The sequence below is a fragment of the Apodemus sylvaticus genome, chromosome 7, assembly GCF_947179515.1.
Source record: "Apodemus sylvaticus chromosome 7, mApoSyl1.1, whole genome shotgun sequence".
Classification (NCBI taxonomy): domain Eukaryota; kingdom Metazoa; phylum Chordata; class Mammalia; order Rodentia; family Muridae; genus Apodemus; species Apodemus sylvaticus.
The window spans coordinates 48103485-48125048 of NC_067478.1; positions in this window are offsets into that span (position 1 = coordinate 48103485).

Here is a 21564-nt window from a genome sequence, read left to right on the forward strand (position 1 = left end):
CTTCTGCTCAACTAGGCTTCACCAATAGCCGCCCATAGGCTCTCTTCATGGTGCCAAGCCTCGAATCCTTTGCACGACCCCTTCAGTCCTGCGCCATCAACTGCAACTGAGACTGCGTCTTCATCAGTGGCCTTCCATGGCCTCTCACAGTGCCAAGTCTCAGCTGTTTCTCATGACCTTTCAGGCCTTCAAAACCGACACTACCTGGGTGAGTCTTACACATTACCAAGTCCATCACTGGAACACAGCTTCTTTGTGCTCTCAGAAAATGCTTCCCAGAAGATTTTACCTCTATGATGCTGGTCTCTTCTTAATTGCCACTAATTTCTTAGCTCCGGCTAACCAGCATCAATTGTCCCAGTAGTCTCCTTTCTAAACCTTTATACAAACCATTACATGTAGGCAATATGTAGTTTGAATGTCCAGATACCTACTAATAAATTACTTTTCAGAAATGATGTACCATATCATATCTATGATTTGTCAGTTCTTGTCACTCAGCAAATATTAAGCCTTTTAACATTAAGCTTCAAAGGAGAGAAAATAATTTCTCAGTAGAGGGCTTAGTGCACGCATAACTGAGTTCAGGGCACATTTGCAATCACTTTACTTAAAGGCAGTTTCTCATCACTTGTTATTTTTTGAACTAAAAATTTAATTACATAATTTCCTTCTCATTTTCCTCCCTCTAGGCTCTCCCATGTATCCTACCTTTCTCTTTATCAAATTCATGTCCTTTTTTACTTTATTGCTTTACACACACACACACACACACACACACATGCACACGCGCACACACACACACACACACACACACACGCACACACACAGTGCTCAGCTTGTATAACGTAACTAATATGCATATGATTTCAGAACTGACCCCTTGGTATTGGATAAACATTTTATAAATAACTGAGAAGGTAATTTCTGCCTGTCATTGCAATGTTTGAATGTAGAACCTGCTGAAAGATGGATATTCGGTAAACACTTGCCAATGTAGTAAATGAGGATCCTATTCTACAGAACAAGAATGTAGATATGTTCAGTGAAAGCAGGTTCTCAAAGACTAAATTTCCAGTTTATCTCTCATCTGATTACCAGTCACCCATAAGGAGATATTAGGAGATCATAATTGAGAAAAGTTCACTGAAGTTTCAGGATTGGCTTATGTAAATGTATGGGGCTTTTCGATGTCTGACATTGCTCTAAAATAATGAGACTTGTTTGTTTGGTTTTTTATTAATGATCTTCTTGTACTATGGATGAGCAGATTCTGGGCTATTCTAACCCAATTATGTGGGTTATTCTTCCCAACCATGTGGCTTCACCTGTCAGTTTGGCCTTGTCCTTGCTGTTCCTGCTCCATCCATCAGTGTCCTCCTCTATTCTCTCATGAGAATTCCACCTGTTCATAAAAAATACTCGTGAATTTCTCTCTCTCTGCTCCCCCGCCCCCAGACCCCTATCCTGGTATTAGAAGTGTTCCTTTATTCTCTCCTGTCAACTTTTGACTGATCAGCTCTTTATTAACCAACCAGTTTGATGGAAAACAAATTTTACCCATTCCGGAGATACTTGACTATGCCAACACCCAGACTGCCTCCAGCTGGGCTTAGTAATTAGCATCTGAATACACAGTGCACAAAACCATCCCCCAAGAGGCTTAAATGCATAATCACTTAGTATCGGTGATGAATTGTGAGTCCTCAGGTGTTTCAAGGAAAAGTGGCAGACCAAAGGGAAACAGATACATTATAGGTGTTCAAACCTCCATAGATGCCCAGCACCAGTACAGTGAAAAGGTCAACAGCTAAGGTAAAAGAGCTGTGATGTCTAGAAAAATGTTATGAAATCCACCTGACATGATACTTTCCGCCCCAGAAATATAGCTAAGAAAATAAGCATAGACTTAAACTTGAATGTGATTTTTATTTCTACACGGTAATAGCAGTGCTTATATCAAAGAAAAAAGGTAAGTATGTGGTGAAGACTGGTATGTCAGGGAATGAAAACCTGACAATCACTGCATAAAAAATGAAAGGTACACAACTAATCCGGTATGATGTACCCACTTCCAAACTGTAAGGTACACTGATAATCAGTGTTGGGGATGAGAGGAATGGAAGGTGGTCTGTAGTGTTCTGCACACAGTATTTCTGATTTAGAAAGTCTGAGGTTTGGTCTAAGAACATCTTTAATTCAAACATTCTCTGGCAAAGCTTTACAAGTCTGTGGACCCCACTTGAGATTCACATATTTCCTTTAACACATGGTAGCAAGAGGAGGGAAACCATGATTTTTTTTTTCTTTAAATGTTATACTATTTCCATTATCCCAAGGAAAGCCCAGTGTAAAGGCTTTGAATCAAATGTTCTTGATATTAACTCAGAATCAATATCATGTTTAAGTACTGTATTAAATTAATAAAAAAAGTGTTATGTATTCATATTGGAATACTAAGCAGCAGAAAGTTATGCTGGATTATCTTCCAAACATAATTAAGTAGTCACCCACTCCTTTTCCCTCTCATACTAAATGAACCTCAGTCTCATTTGGTTGTACCTTTTCATTGTGCAGATGACCCAGTTGTTACCTAGAGATAATATGTTCTTAAGATGTGTCACTGGTCCAATGCCCACACTTCAAGAAGACTGGAACTCTCCTGTCCTTCACTCATTCTCTGAGGTGACCACTTGGACTCTGACCGCTCCTAAGTTATGGCGAGCACAACAGCAGATGTCTTTCATGATTGCCATGCTCATTCCATTTTAATTATTTATTTTACACTCACACCCTATAAACAAAGGCATTGTATTTATGCATCCCTGGGAACCACTTAGAAAGTACTTGTTTGATTGGGTTGGATTCTGTTCCACTCTTCCTTTTTCCTTTTCCACAGCACTCATCTCTACTGTGCTCTCCTTACTCTTCGATTGCAATCGCTGTGAAATAACCTTCTCTCTTTTCATATGTGATGTTTAAAGGGCAGTGATCATATCCTGGATGATTGCTCTCCACAGTATGAATGGAATCAAAGGTATTTTACCTAGGTTAGTGTGTGTGTGTGTGTGTGTGTGTGTGTGTGTGTGTGTGTGTGTGTATGTACATAGAGATATGCTTGTGTATGTCTTTTTTCCTTCCTAAAGCATTATTAGACTTCTTTTCAGTGATGGCGTTCATGAGACCTTTCTCATGTGCTTGTTGCTTTACTTGATCTCCTCCTCCCCTGGTTCCCCCCATCCCTCCCCCCACCCCGCACTCCCCTTTTCTCCTTTCTTGCCCCAATAGTCCCCTCTCCACTCGCTTCTATATTTCATTGAAGTCTTTTATATTCTTTCTCTCTCAGATGTGTCTACCACCCATTTGCTAACAGAATTACAAGACCAGACCATTTCCTTCAGAAAAAAATTACTTTGAAAAAGAATAATAACAGAGTAGACTATAGACATCACCCAAAATTTTTATAATAATGATAATCCTTTTGCTCCTTTAGTTAAATTCAAAAGAAATGTGACTTTTATATCACATGGACTAGACAAAGGGACTTCACTCAGCCACCAGAAGTAGGCAACAGTAAGGACAACCCCAGGGCTGCTTCTGTTTCAATTAACCTGAAAGCTGATATTAAACTCAGAGAAGGAGGAGTGGGAGGATCAAAGCCTCTGGCACTTCTGACACCTCCTTTTCTATGATACAGGACCATACTATAATTGAAAACCAATTGCTGAAAATTGTCTAGACCAGAAAAGCCTTAATGATCCAGAGACTCAACAGAGCCTTGGCATTTTCATGGAACCAAAGACTGCCATCCCACACATAAAGAAGAAACACACACATCAGCAATAATAACAGAATATGACAATGATGGTAGCACCAACCTTTTGTGGCAGCTTCTCAGAGAAATCTCCTTGCAAATGCTTTCTAGTCCTCTTGTTATGGGGAAAAAACCTGAAAAGGAGAAGCAAGCTTACTCCTATGGATTTAAAGGAAGACTGAGGGAGAACTCACCTGTCAAAGAGCGTAGATGTCAGAATAGACTCTTGTTCAAAAGTATGATTTAAATGATTACTGTTACAGAAGTATATATATATATAATATATATATATTTCAAATAGGGGTCATAATTATAGTATGTATTTAATAATACATATTTAAGAATTACATTTTAAGAAAAGAATTTCCAGGGACAGTTAACTGGTATCAAACTTTTCCACTCCTTAGCAAACTAGATAGGAACATTTCTAAGCGCTTGATGCACACTGAAATTAAATTCAATAAGTAGAAACTTTTTGTAGTGTATTTTATATAACAAATATGTCATACTGGCAGAGCTCCCAAACATCCAGAGATATAGATTTTTATTAGTCAAAATGTTTTTCAGCTCTTTTGTAAGTCCTCATTTTTACCAAAGCAAAACACATTTGAATTAAGTATCCAACCATGAAAGCCTAATTTCAAATGTTTTGACTTTTCTCAGTAAAATATTGGCATGCCTTAGCAACAGCAGCTCTGTCATGATGAAAGTTGGTTTCTCACTTTCCTTTCATTCCCCCAAAACAAGCCATATGAATTCTTCTTGATTTAGAAATAACGGACTTTTTATGGGTTCTTCAAATCCAGAATGATTACAGCAGCGAGAAAAGGAATACCTTAAACGGCAGCTGAAACTGACTGGTTGATTATTTACAGCTCAGCGGAAAGCTGAGGTCTACAGTGTGCAAACTCCAATGTGTCAGTAGTTTCAGCTTATAGGCCCAAAAGCTTTTTATAACAATGAGTTAGCGACAAATGTGGATAATCCTGCCCCCTCTGAATATTGGGAGCTGTAAGAAACCACAGAAGGTGGTGCTTTTATCCCAAAACCCTGCTTCTTTGTTCCTAGGAATAAGCAAGATAATATCAAAAATACCTGTTGAACTTTGGAGTCATGGGAAATGGGCTGAGCTTTTGTTTCTGCCCTTGTGACGCTGTTTGTCCTTGAGACAGTGGACTAACCTGATCTGCAGAGCAGGAGTCTTTACTGTATTTCAAGGTCTTTGTAAAGAACAAAGATAAGTTATTTAAAACACTTAATCTATAAGGATGGTTCAAGAGCCAAGGAGTTTTGATTCCTGAGGTCTATAGCTTAGACAATATTACACAAGAGTGATTGACAGTGTAGCAGAAGCCAGAGCCCAGGTCTTCCACTCAGAGGAATTCTCATTCATAGATAGTACTGTTTTCTTTCCTTTGATACTTATTCTGCATTGTATTTTGTTTATATTTCTAGTTGTTGTCTTCCTCTTTCTGAGTTAAAATTTAAATAAAATGAGAAAATAGGGGAAGAAGGTTGCCATAAAGTTACTATGCATGCTAGAGTAGAAGACGAGATCCCTAGCTATTCCAGGACACATGGATAGATAGCTCTGAGGCACAAGGAACTCTCAATGCCTAGATGGTGTGAGAAGGTAGTCACACAGAGCCAATGCTAGGACCTCTGCACCGAGGTACATATCTGAGCATCCTGAAAATCAAGATTTGTACAACCATCTATGCTTCTCCAGTTTTGATTTGTTTTCACTGTTTTTATTAAGTGTTGCCTACATACAGGAGGTATTTACTGAATGCCTGTGAGTTGTGAAGAGCAGTGGTTCAAAGAGTTGTTTCAGACGACTCAACGACTATTCACAAAAATCAGTGCCTGGCTTTTCTTTAAAGTGTTAACATGCTTATTAGCAGTTGATATGCATGAAGGAATTCTGATAAAATTGTGTGCATGTTCCATCACATACATCTTCCTGAGAATTACCAATTTTGTGACTTAATAGATATACCTCTTCTTTCTTCTATTATGTGAATGGCTTGTTATTTGTACAGCTCTCTTGGTGGTTGGGATTCAGAACTACCGGAGTTTTCGGCCTAGAGCATGCTTGGTCCTGTCTCCTGAAGCATGTACAAGTGGATGACTCCCCCCACTCTTTCTTCAGTGGAGTGTGTCTTCACAAAAGTGCCAGGGCATGGTGCCTCCTCTCAGTTTGATTTGCATTCCCATAGTCAGGCTGAGCACATTTTCACACATTCATTTGCCATTCAGGTTTGTTCTTTTGTGAAACGTTTATGCATATATTTTATTCACTTTTCTGTTAGGTTGTTGTTGAGTTGAATTATAATTCTTTGTTGTTTATGCTTGTCAATAATTTCCTTCCCTGTGTGGATTCCATTTCTCTTTGTTTTAACACAATCTGTTAACGAGCAGAAGTTTTTTTTTTGTTTTTTTTTTTTAATTTCAATGTAGTAAAATTCATCTGGCATTCCGTTCCTGATTTGTACTTTTCATGCACTGTATAGGCAACTTTTTGCTGCCCTTAAGATATAAACTTGTTTTCCCATCTCATCTTATAAAACTTTTATAGTCTCACTTTTCACATTAGGTCTTTAAACTTTCATAGTCTACTCAACTACCTCAAGTGTCATTTTGAAAACCGTCCTGGGCTGAGGTAGCAACAGTTCAGTTAGTAAAGTGCTCACCACCCAAGAACTACAAAGCAAGGTCAATCTCCAGAGTCTACTTATAAAATGCAGACGTAATGGCATGCATGTACAATGCCAGTACTGGGGGGAGGGCCATGCAGACTTCCTGGGTTCGCTAGACAGCACAACTTACTTGACAAACATCAGAGCAATGAAGGGTCTATAAGACAACACCTGAGATTGTCTGTCCTCTAGCCTCCACATGAACATGTAGGTATCAACACACACACACACACACACACACACACCTTTATTTTCTGTTTAGTTGCTATGCTATTTTGACGGAATCAAGATTCGTTTATGTAAGTCTATGATCTGGCAGTACAGTCACTGGCATTGTTTTGGTTTTGTTGCTGCTGTTGTTTATTTGTTTGTGTTTGTTTGTTTTTTCTCTCCTTCTGCACCAATATTATTCTTCCTAGTTTATGATAACTAACTTTCATCAGAGGCAAGCTTTTACATGGTGCACTTCTTCAGGGGGTGTTTTGACCCCCTGTGGACTTTCTCACTTCTAATTTACTGAATCAGTCCATCGAATTCCATCAAGGAGCCTGTTGAGAATTGTATTGGGATTGTATCAACTCTATAGATCAGTTTGCAGTTATACTATAAAAAAATCTGCATCAGGTGGCCAATCCATGATAAGCTTTGCTGTGTACATAGCAGATTTATGTTCATTCAGGTGGGGCTGGGGTTGGAAGCCTTATCCTCACATATGCTCTATGAGTGCTTTACCCACTGAGCCACCTACCCAGCTTCCTGCTTTCTTTACCTTCACCCTAGATGGAGTGATTTCAATAACTAACAATACTATGTTTGCTGCAGGTTTTCTATGAGCATCTCCTCTGAGCTGAAGTCTACATTTTTGCTAGTAGCCTAGTGTACTTTTATAAATGCGCATTGAATTTAAATACAATTATCCTGCCTCCATTGAATCATGCAATCTTTCTTTTCCTCTAAGCTGCTAATGTGGTGGTTTCAATTATATAATAGCATTAAGTCAGCTCTTCAACAGTGGTCCCAAAATTACATACCATGCACATTCAGGTTATACGTTGTCGGAATCAGCTTGTTAATAGATTATTTTACTAATGTTATACCTATATTTGTTAATAAAATTGCTTCCAATCACCATTCTCATGCAGTCCCAGATTCAGCTTCATTTTGAAATAATGTTAGCTTTAAGAGGTGTTGAGGCCCACACATTTTCCTTGACTATATTGTACAGTAGTTTTACAATATAGTCATTTCTTGAATTCTGATACAATTTGCAGGTAAGAATTCAGGCCCTTATATTTGCACTGTGAATATATTTTCTGAAGTAAAAACTTAAAATTTTTTTGTTTTTGTTTTTGTTGTTTTGTTTTTTTGGGTTTTTTGTGGGGGTTTTTGTTTTTTTGGAAAATCAGTTGTGTTAGATGGTGTTTTGCTGGGGCAAACACAAAGGAGTGCTTTTCAGAAGTGGACACAGGTGAAAGGCTAAGGTAGACTCACGAAGGAACATTTGGCTGATGCAGACATAGGAGAGAGGACGTTCTGCTAAAGCAAGCATGTGAAAGGATATGTGATGAGGGATTCTTTGCTAATGACTCATATTGGTCTACTTTACATTGCGTAGTTGAGGTGCATTTGTTGGGACTCCATAGAGAGAAACTTGTAGTGGTGTGCTGCAGTTTCTTGACACTTCCTCAGACTCAGGGCTGATTGGCAAAGTGACATCAGCTGAGACAGACACACTTGCTGAGACTAGATGCTTGCTGAGGCAGGACATGTGCTGAGAAAAGACACATGGAGGACATATGATAATTGAAAGGTATAAATAGGACTCTACAGACAGTGAGAGAGGCTGAGCTTGGCTTGCTTAGCTAACTATTCAAAGCTTGTTGGTCTCGAGTCTTCACTGATCTTTGCTTCACTGAGAAAAGCCAGACAAGAAGTCCTAGCATTTCTGCTGGTCCCTCCTGAAGACTAGAGCTGAGACTAAGGCCTGGCTGTCTCCACTAGGTCCTGTCACCACTGCTGATTCATGTGTGCTGTCCAGACTCTCCTGACATGGACTGCTGGTATATCCTTGAAGTGGTTGTGAGTAGATCAAGCTGCCATTAGTAATCTGTGAACTGAACTGCTGATTTCCAGACAACATGGGACTTGTTCTAAAGAATCTCTCTAAACAGGTCTACATCCCCCATAACTTGTCTTTTCCATTGCCTCTGGTTGATGGTAGGCTAAAAGGGAGGTTACAGCATTTTTAAGAACCATCATAAAATAGGCAATTGAAAAATTAATGTTACAATTTTCAGGTTTTTTAAAATTTCTCTTGTTACATAGATATTATGGGACTTTTTAAGTCATTTTTGTTGAGTATAACATTTTGAATGGATTTTTGTCTGATTTTACCAAGATTTTCAGACTGAATTATTATGAAGTTACTCACCAATGCTTTATAATCCTTCATGATTCCTATGGCTAGAGGATCCCATGGCTAGAGAAGGGACTGTGCTCCCAACTCCTCTCTCATCACTGGAATTTGACATGTCAGGGACTTGCACAGCCTGGTACATGTTGTCACAACCACTATGAGTTCATAAATATAGCTGCCTTGCTGTTTCTAAAAGAAAATGATTCCTTGGCATCATCCACCACCTCTTTCTACCTCCTCTTCCACTGAAGTTCCTGAGCCTTGGCATAGGGGTTGAGGGATATATGTTTCATTCTTCTGTCATTCGTTCTCTGTGTATTGACCAATTTTATGTCACTATGTTAGTCTTCATTTGCCACATGTAGAAGCCTCAAAAGACATGAGAGACTGCACTCCCTGTGATATCTATTTCCTTTGTGTTTAATCCCATTTCTTTTCATCTTAATTATCTGACCTATTAATTTTAATGTTTTTCTTGTAGTACAAGTATTAAGAAATTATTTAATTTAGATTTCCAAAATTTTACTTTGTAGCTATGTGTTTTGTGTATTTCAGGACATTTGCTATTATGATCATTGAAGCTATTTATCAAACTATTTTAAATTTATTAATATGTAAGATCTTCTTAGAAATAGAAATGAAGGTAAATTTTAATAAAGGGAAAGCACTACGGAAAATAGGAATGAGGCAGTGAGCTACAGAGAAAGCATACATTCAAAGGTCCAAAATCTAAGAATCTTAGATATGAGCCTGAGCCTTTAACAAATACCTCCCCAGTTCTAGCCTCAACCCCAGGCCCAGATACAGGAATTTTAAAACTGTATGCGCAGGGAATTCAGTGGACCTGCAGGATCAGAATGATCTTCCCTTGATGACTTCACACCATCATGCACTGAGAAGTACATACTTGATCTTTATTTAGATAATCTTTCTATTGAGTTTTTGGAAATTTGACATAAGGAACACCAATAAAACTACTTCTCATTCCTCTCTGGTCCACCTCACAGACCCTTATGACCCAATCCCCCAACAAAAGAAGAAAATCAAGTCTAATTCATCTTGTCCTTATACTCATTGGACAACAGTTAAACTCTCAATGGCCAGTTCCTTCCCTGACCCTACTACTGACAGAAGCCATTAACTATGAAGAGCTATACTTTAGATTCCCTATCACACTTTTTAAAGAGTTCTCTTCAATGGCTTTATGTCTAGACTGTTTCTTTTTAAGGGGTAGGGGAGAGAGGTTGTCACAGAAGCCTTTTATGTCCCTCTTTCTCAACTGTGAGCTTGCAGTCATCAATATTACTGTAAAAGAAGCTCCTTGTCACTTACAGTCAGAAGGACCATGGATCATAGTGCTCCATGTGGTTTCTGGTGACAGCATGGACCACGAACATCTACACAGCTTCTAGAATCATTAGCTTTCCAGTAATAACTGAGATGGGTAATTTTTAAAGCATCATTGAATCTCCTTATGTTATCACCTCTTCCCACAAGGAAGTGGCTGCCAGAAATATACTCTAATGTCCTCTACACCACTGGCTTCAAAACACAAATATCATTTCACCTCTATCAGCCTGAGCATTTTAGCTTTTCAGTGAACATCATTGTCTTGTTTCACTTATCACTTACCATAAAACCTCCTTGGAAACGAGACCACCTATATGTCACCTAGTTTCTCCAAAGAGAGTCAAATCTGCACCATGTAGAGCAGCCCTGTGGGTTGACCTATTTTCTGGATCCCAATTACTGTTTTATCCACAGTTTCTATGGTTCCTTTAGCTCTTTATTTGAGCTGAAAACTTTTGAAAGTACCATGTGTTTAAAGACTGGGATAGGCTTTCTGTCTTCTATTAACTAGAAATAAAGAAAGCATCCATACTGAAAGATAGCTCTCCCAGGAACATCCAAAACGTAATTGGAGAATCACATGATTTTTATGGTGAGATCTGCCCAGCAAATTTTGGAGGTCCTAACTATGATGAACACTAAATGATTAGTTCAGGAATTACAAAGCTGTGAAAAACTTTCTGCTATCTTTTAAAAACTAAAACAGAATTAAGTATGACATGCTTTCATAGATACATGTCATTAAGATATGGCTACAATTATACAAATTAACAAGCCTGTCATGACTCATACTTTCCTGGTTCTATTTTATGTTAGTTTGTTTTGTAGTAAAAACACCTAAAATGTATTATTGCAACAAATTTCCAGCAGATAATGACATGCTATTATGTCAGTCCCTGTGTTGTATCTTACATCAATAAGGTCATCCTCAAAGTTCAGCTTGATATCTTCTGGCAATCTTCCCATTTTCCCATCCCTATGCCCCTTATACCAACCATTCTGCTCTTTACTTCTATGAATCAATATTTTTAGATTTTATAACAAATAAAAATATACAGTATTTATCTTTTGACAATTGATTTATTTCCCCTAGTGTGATCTGCTCAGTCCATTTGTCTGTTGTTAAAACACTCAGATTTCATTCAATTCTAAGACTGAATATTCCATTGTATACATTTTCCATGTTTTCTTTACCATTTCTGGGGTTTTGTTTTGATTTGATTGGTTGAGGTAGGCTCTTGTTATACAGCACAGGCTAAGCTCAAGCTTGCTACCACCTGCCTCCCCTTCCTGAGTAGCTGCCTTATATAAGTTTAACCATCATTCATATCTTCTCATTTATTTCCTGAGCTCTTAGATTGTTTCCATCTCTTGGTTATCATGAATAATGTTACATTGTATGTAAGAGTAAAGATTCCAATTCTATCCACTTGGGTGTTAACCCAGATGAAAGACTGTTGAATTATATGATAGTTCTCTTTTAATTTTTGAGGAACCCCATCCTGTTTTACAAAATGGCTCTGAAATGTATAGATTCATCAAGGGTTATAAAATTCTTTTATTTTTTGTTATATCTTTTCTTTCTAATAACAGCCACTGTCACACATGTCATGTCCTATTGTGGTTTGAGTTGAGCTTCCAAAGATCAAGAATACTGAAAATTTTCTCATATATATCTTTTGTACATTTGTTTGTATTTTAAAATAATGTTAAGTACTTTGGACATTTAAAAACTAGTATATTTTGGGCTTTTTGATATCCAGTTACATAGATTCCTTAGATATTTTGGAGATTCACTTCTTAGCAAGTATAAGATTTGCAAAAACTATCCATTAAACAGATTTTCTATTCCGTACATAATTTTCATTGCTTTACATATCTCTTTTTAGTTGATGCAATGCCATCTGTCCATTTTGTGTTGGTTACTTTCCTTTTAGGTTCACATAAAACACATCACTGCCTACCTCAATATTATGGAAGGTTTTCCCTCTGCTCTTGTTAAACAGTTTCATGATTTAAAGTCTGGCACTTCAATTTTTAGTTTACTTTGAGTTCATTTTTTTTTAGTATAAGATAAAAAATCTAGCTTAATTCTCTTGCATATGCTTCTACATTTTTCTAAAACAACTACATTTATTGAATATATTCCCCATAGCATTTTCTTGGTGTCTCTTTCAAAAACTTTCTTGACTATATTTGAAGAGTTTTGGGGGCCATTTATTGTTTCATTGCTCTATGTATGTGTATTCACTATAGTACCATGCTTTCATTACATATATTTGTAATGTAATTTTAAATGAAGAAGTGTTATTCCAATATTGCCTTTGATGTTGCATTTGGTCTGTTCTAGATTCATGTATTTTTATGTTGTGAACTAGGTTCATGGACAGAAAGATTATTATGTACTCTTGTTTGATTGGGGGAGTTGGAGGGAATGAGTACTGGGAGAAATGTCTGGAAAAGGAACAATTTCAGCAGTGAAGTAGAAACCTAGTGTAATAAAAACTGTCTTGGAACCAACAAGGGTGACCCTAGCTAAGATTTCTAGTAATATGGACATATGGAACCTGAATCGGCCATCTACTGTACCTATGCAAGGCCTCCAGTGGAAGGGCTGGGACATCAACAGAGCCACAGACCCTTCAATTTATAATTTGTCCTGACTGCAAGATGCACTGGGGTATAGATGACACAGAACTTATAAGAGTGCCCAACCTGATGACTGATCCATCTTGAGAGGGACCCACGTCTGACACTGCATAGAGGGCCAGAAACCAGAAACTGGATAGCCCAGAAACCTAGGATAGAACAAAATGTGACTGGAAAAAAAAGTTAATGAAATGATTTCTAATGGCATTCTTCTATACTCAAACCTAAGCCTAGCATAATCATAATCAAGGAGGCTTCATCCAGCAACTGATAGGAGCAGATGCAGAGCTCCACATCAAAACATTAGGCACAGCTGCAGGAAACTAAGGATTATAGGTGCCAAAGGTGTCAAAGACACCATAAAAACCCAGCCCACAGAGTTAACTAATCAAGCCTCATAGAGACTCACAGAGATTGAATCAATACTCAGAGAGACTGTATGTGCCTAGGTCATATGTATATGTATATATACCATATATACATATATACACATGTATACATATATATATACCATATATACATATATACATATACATATGTATATATACCATATATACATATATATACCATATATATATATCCATATGGTTGTATAGCTTGGTATTTGCATAGAACTCCAAACACGGAGCTGTCTCTCACTCTTGCCTACTTTTGGGACCCTTTTCCTCATACTGGTTTTCTTTATCCAACCTTGATATGAGGTGCGTGCCTAGTCTTATTGTAAATTGTTATGTCATGTGTAGTTGATAACTCTGAGAGGCCTACTCTTCTTAAGGGAAATGTAGAAGGAGTGGAACTGGGGAAAATGGGAGGTGAGGAAGAGGGAATGGTAGGAGAAGAGGGAGGAAAAACTTCAATGTAATAGATGAGAGAAGAAACTGATAGATGATAGTCAGGTAGATAGATAGATAGATAGATAGATAGATAGATAGATAGATGATAGATACATATTTTTAAAAAGAAAAGAAAGAAGACATCCTGTGCAAATGGAACAAAAGAGGCCAGGGAGCCAATATTTTTGTTGACCAGGTGGACCTTAGATTAAAAAAAAAAAACAAATGGTACAAAATAAAACAGAAGGTAGAATTATATGGTGTGGTAGGAATCAGTCCATCAAGAGAACGTGGCAATTCTGGGGTGGGAGGGGTAATAAGTACCTTCAGAAAAACTAAATACATGAAAGAGTAGGACTCCTGAAAGAAGACCAACTGTAGAACAATCAATAGCAGATTTCACTACACCACTGTCAACACTTGACAGTAAATGAAATCAGTAAAGAAAACACTGAATTTTATCAATGCACCAAAATGTTTCTCAGAGACACAACAGCAATTGATCATATATCCTTCTCAACAGAATATGGAGCATTCTCTGAACGGCTGACTCCTTTGGACCACAAAATAAGACTTAAGAAATAAAATTAAGAAATTTTATTTTTTATAAAATTCTGACAAGTACTTTCTCCAACCATAATTGTATAAAACTAAAAACAAGAAGACTTGTGTAGAATTAACAAGTGTGGGGAAACTGAAAATATGCTCCTGAGTATCTGTTGAGTCAAAGAAGAAAACAAACCAGAAATTGAAAATTACCTTAAAGAAAAACAAAACAAAACAAAAAGCAGAAATCTATGTGGTGCAGCAGACACAATTCTAAGAGAAATTAAATTCCATCTGCCATGAGCAAGAAGGTAAATACACATATTTAGTACAAAATCTACATTTTATTATGCTGAGAGTCACCACACAGGATTCACACTTTAAATTCCTAAGTATGGCCATAGCCTATCTCCACAACGCAGCCCACCTGTGCAAGCTGAAGCCGTCTCTAATTCACTCATAAGGTTCAGGGACTGTGTCTGGTTATCTTGAGTGAGTGATGTCATTGAGTTCTGGTTCTCAGGTAAGCCTCAGATGTAGTGACGATACTGAGCTATGTGCACTTGTCTAAAAAGCATTTTTTTAACTATGTTCATTAAATCATCTATACCTAAAAGTGAAAAAATCAAATAACCAAGTGACATCAGGAAATATGCAGATGAGAAGAGAAAACTCAGCAATTCAGCTTGCTTCGGAAGTGTTCACAGACAAAACCTGCCATTCTTTTTATATTGTAATCACTCTGCTTCTCAGTGTTCTAGGTGGGTCATCTTCAACTTCTCTATGGACGGAGGTAGATTTATGGATTGTATGATCTTTGACTGTTTACAGTAGCATTCAATAACCCAAGGTTACTGTGATTCCTAACTGATTTTTGCCATTTCTATTCTTTTTTTAATAATTTTATTTTCTATATTCTTTGTTTACATTCCAAATGATTTCCCCTTTCCTGGATCCCCCCTCCCGATATGTCCCATAACCCTTCTTCTCTTCACCCATTCTCCAATCACCTCCCTCCTTTTTCTCTGTCCTTATATTCCCCTCCAATGCTAAATCAATCCTTTCCAGGATCAGGACCCTCTCCATACTTCTTCATGGGAGTCATTTGTTATGCGATTTGTGCCTTGGGTATTCAGAGCTTCTGAGCTAATTAATATCCACTTATCAGAGATTGCATTCCATGTGTATTCTTTTGTGATTGGGTTACCTCACTTAGGATGATATTTTCCAGATCAATTTGCCTAAAAATTTTGTGAATTCATTGTTTCTAATTGCTGATTAGTATTCCATTGTGTAAATATACCACATTTTCTGTATCCATTCCTCCTTTGAGGGGCATCTGGGTTCTTTCCAGCTTCTGGCTATTATAAATAAGGCTGCTATGAACATAATGGAGCATGTGTCTTTATTGCATGCCGGGGAATGCTCTAGGTATATGCCCAGGAGAGGTATGGCAGGTTCCTCCGGAAGTGTCATGTCCAGTTTTCTGAGGAACCTCCAGATTGATTTCCAAAGTGGTTGTACCATCTTACAGCCCCACCAGTAGTGGGGGAGTGTTCCTCTTTCTCCACATCCTCGCCAACACCTGCTGTCTCCTGAGTTTTTGACCTTAGCCATTCTGACTGGTATAAGGTGAAATCTCAGGGTTATTTTGATTTGCATTTCCCTAATGACTAATGATGTTGAGCACTTCTTAAGGTGCCTCTCGGCCATACGAATTTCTTCAGGTGAAAATTCTTTGTTTAGATCTGTACCCCATTTTTAATAGGGTTATTTGGTTCCCCGGAGTGTAACTTCTTGAGTTCTTTGTATATATTAGATATCAGGCCTCTATCAGATGTAGGGTTGGTGAATATCCTTTCCCAATTTGATGCTTGCCGTTTTGTCCTTTTAACAATGTCCTTTGCCTTACAGAAACTTTGTAATTTTATGAGGTCCCATTTGTCAATTCTTGATCTTAGAGCATAAGCTATTGGTGATCTGTTCAGGAACTTTTCCCCTGTGCCCATGTCCTCAAGGGTCTTTCCCAGTTTCTTTTCTATTAGTTTCAGTGTATCTGGTTTTACATGGAGGTCCTTGATCCACTTGGAGTGAAGTTTAGTACATGGATATAAGAATGGATCAATTCGCATTCTTCTGTATGCTGACCTCCAATTGAACCAGCACCATTTGTTAAAAAGGCTATCTTTTTTCCACTGGATGTTTTTGACTCCTTTTTTGAAGATCAAGTGACTAGGAAATGCAAATCAAAACAACCCTGAGATTCCACCTTACACCAGTCAGAATGGCTAAGGTCAAAAACTCAGGAGACCACTCCTGGGCATATACCCAGAGGATTCCCCAGCATGTAATAAGGATACATGTTCTACTATGTTCATAGCAGCCCTATTTATAATTGCCAGATGCTGGAAAGAACCCAGGTATCCCTCAACAGAAGAGTGGATGCAAAAAATGTGGTATATCTACACAATGGAGTACTATCCAGCCATTAGAAACAATGAATTCATGAAATTCTTAGGCAAATGGATGGAGCTAGAGAACATCATACTAAGTGAGATAACCCAGACTCAAAAGGTGAATCATGGTATGCACTCACTAATAAGTGGATATTAACCTAGAAAATTGGAATACCCAAAACATAATCCACACATCAAATGAGGTACAAGAAGAAAGGAGGAGTGGCCCCTTGTTCTGGAAAGACTCAGTGAAGCAGTATTTGGCAAAACCAGAACGGGGAAGTGGGAAGGGGTGGGTGGGAGGACAGGGGGAGAGAAGGGGGCTTATGGGACTTTCGGGGAGTGGAGGGCTAGAAAAGGGGAAATCATTTGAAAGGTAAATAAAAAATATATCAAATAAAAAAAAAAAACTCAGGAGACAGCAGGTGTTGGTGAGGATGTAGAGAAAGAGGAACACTCCTCCACTGCTGGTGGGGCTGTAAGATGGTACAACCACTTTGGAAATCAGTCTGGCGGTTCCTCAGAAAACTGGACATGATACTTCCAGAGGACCCTGCTATACCTCTCCTGGGCATATACCCAAAGGATTCCCCGGCATGCAATAAAAATACATGCTCCACTATGTTCATAGCAGCCTTATTTATAATAGCCAGAAGCTGGAAAGAACCCAGATGCCCCTCAAAAGAGGAATGGATACAGAAAATGTGGTATATTTACACAATGGAATACTAATCAGCAATTAGAAACAATGAATTCACAAAATTTTTAGGCAAATGATTTGATCTGGAAAATATCATCCTAAGTGAGGTAACCCAATCACAAAAGAATACACATGGAATGTAATCTCTGATAAGTGGATATTAATTAGCTCAGAAGCTCTGAATACCCAAGGCACAAATTGCATAACAAATGACTCGCATGAAGAAGTATGGAGAGGGTCCTGATCCTGGAAAGGGTTGATCTAGCATTGGAGGGGAATATAAGGACAGAGAAAAAGGAGGGAGGTGATTGGAGAATGGATGGAGAGAAGAAGGTTTATGGGACATATGGGGAGGGGGGATCTGGGAAAGGGGATATCATTTGGAATGTAAACAAAGAATATAGAAAATAAAAATATTTAAAAAAAAAAAAGAAAGTTGAAAATCTAAACAGAAATCTCACCCTTTGCCAGTAAAGAAAACTTTTTGTAAAAGCACAACACAGTGTTTATACCTTTTGTTCATGTGTTTGTTTCCAGTAAATCAGAATTTATAGAAGACCACAATTCTATAGAATACTAATAATGATCTTTAAATCAAACTCAAAACACAGAAAAAGACACATTTCAATCTCAGCATGATTAATTCAGAGCAGACTGGTTAAAATTCAAAATGGAATTCATAAAAACTTTTAGAACTCTTCTAAACAACCAGAATTCCAAAAAGTCAAAATTATTTTCCTGTGCTTCTGTCAAGGAAGAAACAGACAAAACAAGGTGGTGTGGAACGTAAAATGGGAGTTCAATTTAGCTCCTGTGAGACCTGAATTCTGATTTGAATTCTCTTGTTTAGTTTCATGTAACTTCTAGCTACAAAAATTGATAACATAGATGCCTCTTTTTAAAAAAATGCATTTTGGAGGTCTGAACATTCTCCCACTTTGAAAGACAATTTCACTGGTCTCCAGACTGAAAGGCATTGTCTTCCAGGAAGGCTCAAAGATAGGAAGAAAAGCTGTAAGGGTAACTATGTCCTTTCACTTTCCAGCACTTTAACTGAGGGCCTCATGCTAGCTTCTGATTCCCAGACCTCAAGGAGAAACTGAGGCTTCACATGCTTAAATAACAATCTATAAGAACTGGTTCCTTAACACCTATTTCTTTTCATGAACACAAGTAATTTTTAAAATTAGTTTTATAAGTAGTTCTTAAATGTGTCTGCAGAGAAACCATCAATGTGAATGCTTGCTGATTTACTCTGGCCTGTTATCCAGGACAATGGAAATATAAGCACATTTAGGTATCTCTGACACTAAGAGACAATAACGTTCTCCCACTTGTAACATCCTGAAAAACTGAAAAATTAGATTTTTGTGATTCACAGTGAAAATCAGTTGAGGACTTCCCACTCCTTTAATCACATACTGTGGAATCTTCCCACTACTGATGCCTCCCTTGGGCTCACAAATACTGTGAATACTAATGAACAAGCAGAACAATAGGCTGAGGACTGGTAGAGCTCTCCCTCCACAGCTGCACCTAGGAGAGAGTCAACTGCTTCCTTAGCACTTGCAGAGAGTGCGTCAGCAGGGAGCTTTGAAGATATTAGAAACCAACCCAGCACCATGATTAAAGAAATGGATTTACTGGAAGTGTCTAGAGATTTTTATTCAGATTTCTTGCTTCATTTTTGATGATGGATGAGACTTGACAAGATCATCTAGGTGTTTTCTTGTATCACTAATCAAAATGAGAAATCGGAGTAATAAGAAAAACATTTATTAAAGCAGTAAAGTCCTATCTAAAATGTTTATTTCAAAGGCTCTTATCATATTAGCATCTAGGGGCCCATAGTGATGCCAGTATTAAAAACAAGATGAACGTTTCCCTTGCTGGGAGTCATGCAGCGTAGGAGATCATTTCAGAAGGGCAGAAAATGCCTGTATTTCAGGAGCTACAATTCTGAATTCTTACCAATAAATAAAAACAATAAGAAAATGTTCAGAGCTCACTCTACATACTTATGTTCTATCATTTCATTCAGATAAGAAAAAAATCTAAAGCACTGACTAAATACCAGGCAGTAAGAATGGAGAAGACCCATATACTTTCATCGAATCCTCATGATGATTTTCTGTGGGAGGTACTAGGACAAATAACTCTACAGACTCAAAAATATGCAACATAAAAAGTCAAGGAATTGTTTGACATCATAGCTGACAAGGGACGAGACTGCTTCAGCTTTGAATGCACACTCTATATGGACAAAGCATTCTAAGAGCAAAGCTCAAGGGTCTGGGTGGGTCTCCCTGCGGCTTACAAGTTGATGTTCTCACCTCAGGTGAGTAAAACTGAAGGAAGGGGTGGTGGTGAGGCAAAGTTCATTTCAGATAGACCAGGATTTTGCAGTTGGGTTTGGGTTATTTAAACCTTCTCAGCAATCCTTTCCTCGTTTTCATTTCCTACGAAAAAGGCAGAATTATGCCCTTCTATTTTCTTTAGTTGGAAATAAAGTATGGCATATGATGAGTTAAACTGACAAGGGGGAACTTAATTTGACTGTCAATTTTATTGGATCTGGAATCAACTAAGGGACGTGAAGTAGAAACTTAAAGGTTCTTTGGAAAGTCAGTTGTGTTAAATGGTGTTTTGTTGGGGCAAACACACAAAGGAGTGTTTTCCTGAAGCAGACACAGGTGAAAGAATGCTCACAAAAACAAGCACGTGAAAGGGCACATGATGAAGGAGTCTTCGCTAACCACACACAAGTATTGCTCCACCTTACCTTGAGTAGTTGAACTCTATTTGTCGAGACTCCATAGAGAGAAATGCACCAAAAAACTTCTGGTGGTGTGTGGTGGTTTCTTGCCACTTCTTTGGACTTGAGCTAATTGGCAGAGTAATATCAACTGAGGCAAGATGTACTGAGGCAGGACCCATGAAGGATACATGATGTTTGGAGGGAGTATAAAAGGTCTCAATGGACAGTGGCAGAGGCTGAACTAGGTTTGCATATAAAGCTAGGTGTTCAATGCTTGTGGGTCTCTGTCTTCACTGATCTTTGCTTCCCAAGAGAGGCACAGCTGAGAACTTCTCCTGGTGCTTCTCCTGGTTCCTCCTGCTGACTGGGGTCTGGCTCTCTCTGCCAGGTGGTGCCACCACTGCTGATCAGTATTTACTTTCCTGACTCTTTTGAGCTCCCACTCCTGGCTGACTCCTGTGAACTGAACTGCTGGTTTCCTGACAACACAGACAGGATCTACTCCAAAGAACCATGTCTAAACAGGTCCACTACCCTTATATCCTTTCTTTTTCACTGTCTCTGGTGGGTGGTGGGCTAGAAGTGAAAGCAGTTAAGAACCATCATTAAAATAGCTTTTGAAAAAATAAAGTTATAGGGACATGCCTCTGGGACATTCTTTTAGGATATCTTGCAAAAAGGATTAACTAAGGGGAGAAGAACCTTCCAAAGAATCTGTGGATAACTGAAATACACCTTCTGTGCCTAACTGAAATACAAAGCAGAGTTGTCTGCCTGCCTTCTCTTCTTGTTGGTCAAGGCATCTATCACTAAATACTTGCTCATTAATGTTGTTGTTGCTGCTGCTTCTGCAATCTCTCAATGACATTAGACTTCACCTACTTCAGACTTCCAAACCAGCAGCTCCCCAAGCATCCGCTAAGATTCCAACACTAGGAAGGAATCCAGCTTTCTGAGCCAAACAGTTACTGGGTTCTCAGCCACTGCAACATGCAAATGGCTATTGTCACTCAACCCCTACAATGTAAACCAATCTAATAAAACTCCCTTTATAAGAAAAAGCACATATTGTATATATTGCTGTGAATGTTAAACCTATACAATTATGATAAAATTAACAAGTACCATAGGGAAAAGGCATTTTCTGATGTTTTCAGTTTTTATTATGCCTTCAGGAAAACCAACAGCAAGATTATCGTTTTTCTCACTATACCTTCTTTTAGTTAATTAATTAATTCAACATTGCTCATTTAATACATGTTGATTATATTCGTTCCCTTTTCCCAGCTTCTCCTGGGTTCTCTCCTCTTTCCTTCCGACTCAATCTCATGTGCTCTATCTTT